At 49.8% G+C, this 7,500-nt stretch overlaps 1 pseudogene across 1 annotated transcript in view; it reads right to left on the reverse strand.

Moving 5' to 3' along the window:
• LOC311320997 (neural-cadherin-like) overlaps positions 1–7,500 on the reverse strand; it is a 182,722-nt pseudogene that overhangs the window by 17,641 nt on the left and 157,581 nt on the right. The window lies entirely within an intron of this gene.

Here is a 7,500-nt window from a genome sequence, read left to right on the forward strand (position 1 = left end):
CATAAATATACACACACACACACACAGTACTGTACACATTCTCTGACAAAAACGCACCAACCATGCAGACAGACACACACACACACACACGCACACACACACACCTGGCGGCTATGTTGGCTGCCCGTTGAGAGAGAGAGCGCGTGGCCTCATCTGAGGTTAAGGGGGGTGTAGCAGAGCCTGTGTTGTGATAGATCTTTAGGAGAATCAATGGCTCTCCGAGAGGAGACCAAACATAGAACGTGGATCTCTTCCAGCTCTCTGCTCCCCACCAGGAAGCTCTGACGATGCCAGGCGTTGTGTTGGAATGACGGCTGGTATGAAGACCAATGAACAGAGAGAACACATGAAAGCATCTCCTGTGTGTTAGTCACTGAGAAACGGAATCTGACACTAAAGGCCAACAAACATTGGAAAATAGTCTTTTGAAATAAAAGACCTTGAAAAACAATCTTGAGATCCTCCAGTCCACAGTATTAATGAGGGTACTTGACAATAGGAAATGAAGAGAGACATTAAGATGGGAGATGTCGAGAGATGTTTTAATAAGGGAGTTATTTCTATTAAAAATATGTAAAGGCACTTTGAATATCACTTGCAGCTAGTCTGCACTTCACTACACAGCGACAATTAATTTTCCCTTCATTAAAAGCAGCCAAGCGGTCAAGTTCAATGACATGTCGGAGTGGAGGCCCCCGATCTTGGGCGAGCCTAATGAAGTGTGATGAGAGTCTGGTTCTGGTTCTGGTCCCGGGTCTGCTGGAACGCCAGGGCAGGCAGGATGGGTCGCACGGTTATGTAGAACTCAATAATGGATCATCATTTTAACTTTTAATGGAGGTGGAGGAAAGGATTGAGCCTCGGTTTAAATTAGCAACTGTCTGCCAGTCTGTGTGTGCATGTGTGCTTGTATATGTGTGTGTGTGTGTGTGTGTGTGTGCTTGTGTGTGCTTGTGCTTGTGTGTGTGTGTGTGTGTGTGTGTGTGTGTGTGTGTGTGTGTGTGTGTGTGTGTGTGAGTGCTTGTATGTGTGTGTGTGTTTATGTGTCTGTGTGTGTGTGTGTGTGTGTGTGTGTGTGTGTGCTTGTGTGTGTGTGTTTGTGTCTGTGTGTGTGTGCTTGTGTGTGTGTGTGTGTGTGTGTGTGTGTGTGTGTGTGTGTGTGTGTGTGTGTGTGTGTGTGTGTGTGTGTGTGTGTGTGTGTGCGTGCGTGCGTGTCTGGGTATATTGGATGTCTGTTTGTCGTGCCTTCAGCTCTCTGATGTTGAAACCTTTCTCTCCCTCTTCTTGCTCTTTCCACTCTGCACTGCTTCGCCGAGATAAGAGCCGTCTCCATGGCAACAACTAACAACCTCAACATTAGACCCTACAGCCGGAGTCCCATCGCCTAGACGCCCAGCCTAAGAGCTCCCCTTGGACAGAGCCTATTAGAACAGCAGGAGAAATCATGATAAATCGTGATAAATCATGATCACGCTGTGTAGAGTAGCTGTTGTGTTTTCCTCTCGGTGACGACATGACCTATGAACGGGACTGTGAGAGCGTAATGAAAACAGTCTCTGCTTCCTCCTCGTTAGACCGAGGATTCATCTGTGAGTCCAGAGGTCAGAGGTCAGAAGTTAAAGTGCGGGTCAGAACCGCCAGCCAGGCTGCTGATTGGCCAGCTACAGTATCGGCGCCTGTTGTCTTAGCATGTCACACATGAACGTGCATGGACCATGCCAAGGCTACCGCGGTTATTTTGGAATTGATGATAAAACATTGAGGGCCGCTTTATCTGTTTCTCTCAGGGATTTCAGGTGTCAAAATAACAAATGTGGTAATACCAGCGCGGGGGCCCAGGGGAGGGGTTGGGGCCCTCACAGCGCCTGGGCTGGTGTATTAGATCGGCCAAGCGTTTTATAACCCTACCGGTGCACAGAGAGACATAAACGTTACAGTTGCCCTGCTGAGAGCAGCCAGACACACAGCATACACGCACGCGCATACAGACACACACACACACACACACACACACACACATACACACACACACACACACGTGTGTAGAGAGACACACACGCACACATAATGGCCGTGCCTCTGTCTGTCTGCAGAAGACACATTCAGGTTATAACAAAGCAAAGTCAAAATTACAAAGAAATATGGGAAAGGAGGGAAATAAACGATAAAAACAGAAATGCAGGAGTGAGAGAGAAAAGATCAAACAAGCTGGGACATAAAAGAGTAAGAGGGGGACGATAGAGAGACATCAGGACAGTAGAGAGACATCAGGAATATAGAGAGACATCAGGACAGTACAGAGACATCAGGACGATAGAGAGACATCAGGACGATAGAGAGACATCAGGACGATATAGAGACATCAGGACAGTAGAGAGACATCAGGACAGTAGAGAGACATCAGGACTATAGAGACATCAGGACTATAGAGAGACATCAGGACAGTAGAGAGACATCAGGACAGTAGAGACATCAGGACGATAGAGAGACATCAGGACAGTAGAGAGACATCAGGATGATAGAGAGACATCAGGACAGTAGAGAGACATCAGGACGATAGAGAGACATCAGGACAGTAGAGAGACATCAGGACAGTAGAGAGACATCAGGACGATGGAGAGACATCAGGACAGTAGAGAGACATCAGGACAGTAGAGAGACATCAGGACGATAGAGAGATCAGGGCAGTAGAGAGACATCAGGACAGTAGAGAGACATCAGGACAGTAGAGAGACATCAGGACGATAGAGAGACATCAGGACGATAGAGAGACAGCAGGACGATAGAGAGACATCAGGAATAGAGAGACATCAGGACAGTAGAGAGACATCAGGACAGTAGAGAGACATCAGGACAGTAGAGAGACATCAGGACAGTAGAGAGACATCAGGACGATAGAGAGACATCAGGACTATAGAGAGACATCAGGACTATAGAGAGACATCAGGACGATAGAGAGACATCAGGACAGTAGAGACATCAGGACAGTAGAGAGACATCAGGACAGTAGAGAGACATCTGGACAGTAGAGAGACATCAGGACAGTAGAGAGACATCTGGACAGTAGAGAGACATCAGGACTATAGAGACATCAGGACTATAGAGAGACATCAGGACAGTAGAGAGACATCAGGACTATAGAGAGACATCAGGACAGTAGAGAGACATCAGGACTATAGAGAGACATCAGGACAGTAGAGAGACATCAGGACAGTAGAGAGACATCAGGACAGTAGAGAGACATCAGGACTATAGAGAGACATCAGGACGATAGAGAGACATCAGGACGATAGAGAGACATCAGGACAGTAGAGAGACATCAGGACTATAGAGACATCAGGACTATAGAGAGACATCAGGACAGTAGAGAGACATCAGGACAGTAGAGAGACATCAGGACTATAGAGAGACATCAGGACAGTAGAGAGATCAGGACAGTAGAGAGACATCAGGACAGTAGAGAGACCAGAGCAGGCAGACAGGGACAGCGTGAGGAGGATCTGAGGAACACAAACTCCTCCCCTTCCTCCTACTCTAGAACCAAAGACCTGAGCGTTCTCAAGTGAGCGTTTGGGAGAGCGTTTCAAAGCAAGGTAGGGCCCAGTGCCCGTGGTGCATCATGGTTATTCTGCACATTCTATCCATCTATTTAAAACTGACTCCAGAGCACAAGCCAAAGTGAATGGAGGTGAATGGGCGGCTGTGTTGGGGCGGCTCAGTGGCGCCCCCCGGGGGTCAGGGGAACATGTTTGGTATCGCAGCGTACGTTCCATGGAGAGCTTTCTGCCAGTCCACGTGTCTCTGTGACCTCGCCACACCTCTCTATAAGGCTCGTTAATAGCTGCGCTAAGTGAGTTAGATCTTTTGGCGTTGCGGTTAGCGAGTGGGGTTTGGGAGCGTAGGAGCGTGGGGTCGTGGGTTCGATCCCTGCTCGCTCGGGGCAAGTTCTCTACTCCCCCCATTCGCTACAATACACTTAGGTTACACTGTGCATGCAGGCATACACATAAACATGTACAATCATGCACAAATCAACACATACATAAAGGCAAAATAAAAAAAATAAAAACATCTTTCTCGATTTCGAGTTGGAACCCAGCCTTTCTCTTGGTGTACTAGGCTTATATTCATATATTATAGAAACAACATTTCAATTCCAGGCAGATCTTCAGCAGGTTACACGGTCATTCGACTGGGTTGTAAAATAAAATATATTTTTGGGAGCATAGAACCAGAGTTGTGAGACTTTTTCACAATTTGAGATTCGAGGGACTCGACATGGACTTGATCCACTGAGTTCACGCAGTACAAATCCCCAAATCATGTAGGTCTTATTCTATAAATATCTGTTGTCTATCTGGACAGTAAAACAATTCTCAGAGGGACTTCCATTGATGCACTGAGCTCATGCAATACAAACCCAATACAAATTTGCATAAATAGCAGACTGTCGTGCCCCCCCCGCCACGCCCCCACCAGTCTGGCTCCCAGTCCCCCTCCAACACAGCTGCATCGAGTTACGCACTACACACACTCTCCATACACACCCCGCACCACGTCAGCTAGTTACGCACTACACACACTCTCCATACACACCCCGCACCACGTCAGCTAGTTACGCACTACACACACTCTCTATACACACCCCACGTCAGCTAGTTACGCACTACACACACTCTCCATACACACCCCGCACCACGTCAGCTAGTTACGCACTACACACACTCTCCATACACACCCCGCACCACGTCAGCTAGTTACGCACTACACACACTCTCCATACACACCCCGCACCACGTCAGCTAGTTACGCACTACACACACTCTCCATACACACCCCACATCAGCTACGCACTACACACACTCTCCATACACACCCCACACCACGTCAGCTAGTTACGCACTACACACACTCTCCATACACACCCCGCACCACGTCAGCTACGCACTACACACACTCTCCATACACACCCCGCACCACGTCAGCTACGCACTACACACACTCTCCATACACACCCCGCACCACGTCAGCTAGTTACACACACTCTCCATACACACCCCGCACCACGTCAGCTACGCACTACACACACTCTCCATACACACCCCGCACCACGTCAGCTACGCACTACACACACTCTCCATACACACCCCACACCACGTCAGCTAGTTACGCACTACACACACTCTCCATACACACCCCGCACCACGTCAGCTAGTTACACACTACACACACTCTCCATACACACCCCGCACCACGTCAGCTAGTTACGCACTACACACACTCTCCATACACACCCCGCACCACGTCAGCTACACACTACACACACTCTCCATACACACCCCACACCACGTCAGCTACGCACTACACACACTCTCCATACACACCCCGCACCACGTCAGCTAGTTACGCACTACACACACTCTCCATACACACCCCGCACCACGTCAGCTACGCACTACACACACTCTCCATACACACCCCGCACCACGTCAGCTAGTTACACACACTCTCCATACACACTCCGCACCACGTCAGCTAGTTACACACTACACACACTCTCCATACACACCCCGCACCACGTCAGCTAGTTACGCACTACACACACTCTCCATACACACTCCGCACCACGTCAGCTAGTTACGCACTACACACACTCTCCATACACACCCCACACCACGTCAGCTACGCACTACACACACTCCCCATACACACCCCGCACCACGTCAGCTAGTTACGCACTACACACACTCTCCATACACACCCCGCACCACGTCAGCTACGCACTACACACACTCTCCATACACACCCCGCACCACGTCAGCTAGTTACGCACTACACACACTCTCCATACACACCCCACACCACGTCAGCTACGCACTACACACACTCTCCATACACACTCCGCACCACGTCAGCTAGTTACGCACTACACACACTCTCCATACACACTCCGCACCACGTCAGCTAGTTACGCACTACACACACTCTCCATACACACCCCACACCACGTCAGCTACGCACTACACACACTCCCCATACACACCCCGCACCACGTCAGCTAGTTACGCACTACACACACTCTCCATACACACTCCGCACCACGTCAGCTAGTTACGCACTACACACACTCTCCATACACACCCCGCACCACGTCAGCTAGTTACGCACTACACACACTCTCCATACACACCCCGCACCACGTCAGCTAGTTACGCACTACACACACTCTCCATACACACCCCACATCAGCTACGCACTACACACACTCTCCATACACACCCCGCACCACGTCAGCTAGTTACACACTACACACACTCTCCATACACACCCCGCACCACGTCAGCTAGTTACGCACTACACACACTCTCCATACACACCCCGCACCACGTCAGCTAGTTACGCACTTCACACACTCTGCATACACACTCCGCACCACGTCAGCTAGTTACGCACTACACACACTCTCCATACACACCCCACACCACGTCAGCTAGTTACGCACTACACACACTCTCCATACACACCCCGCACCACGTCAGCTAGTTACGCACTACACACAGTCTCCATACACACCCCACACCACGTCAGCTACACACTACACACACTCTCCATACACACTCTGCACCACGTCAGCTACACACTACACACTCTCCATACACACCCCGCACCACGTCAGCTACACACTACACACACTCTCCATACACACCCCGCACCACATCAGCTACACACTACACAGTCTACAGAGCACACACCCCCTTACACACAGACATGCCACTTAGTGTGAGATTAGTTAAGTTCCTTTTGTTTTGTTAATAAATGACTTAAACCTTGCCTTGGTTGATCTCTGCTTTCGGGTCTCCAGCACTTTTGTCTGCCTAGGTTCTATCGGGCGTTACACTGGCATGTCTATCCAGACGGGAATCCAGTTATCAGAGGACCTCGGAATTCACTGGAAAACACTAGGTGACTTCAGCCGGAATTACTCACTGGGCCGGTCAAAATCACTCCACGGCCGGTAGCTCACCGGGTAAGGCGCGCACCATATGAAGGCTAGTCCTTCGCGTGGCGGACCCAGGTTCGATTCCCGGCTCGTGTCCTGTGCCGCATGTCCTCCCCTCTCTCTCTCCCACATTTCCTGTCTCTCTACACTGTCCTATAACAATAAAGCTGAAGCTGAAAAAAATCACTCCACGCTCCTGATGGGAATCAAATGACTAAATTACCTTCCCTGACCACCCCTGATGAAACTAATCGCTTTAAGATAGGTCCATACTTAGTAAGTACTGATAGGGGCGCTGGGTTACACAGGTGCTGGGTAGCGTACTGGCCCGTTGTTCTGGGAGGATGGGTGTGTTAGATATGAGGGCTGGATAAGCACATCAGGCCGCTTGTGGCCTTCGTGTCACGGTGGTCACCCGCACATATCCGTACCCGCTCGCCCGTACGCGTTCATTACAGCACGGATAGAAGATGACACAGATAGACCCATACAAATATACC

The sequence above is a fragment of the Borostomias antarcticus genome (genome assembly GCF_949987555.1).
Source record: "Borostomias antarcticus genome assembly, chromosome: 18".
Lineage (NCBI taxonomy): Eukaryota > Metazoa > Chordata > Actinopteri > Stomiiformes > Stomiidae > Borostomias > Borostomias antarcticus.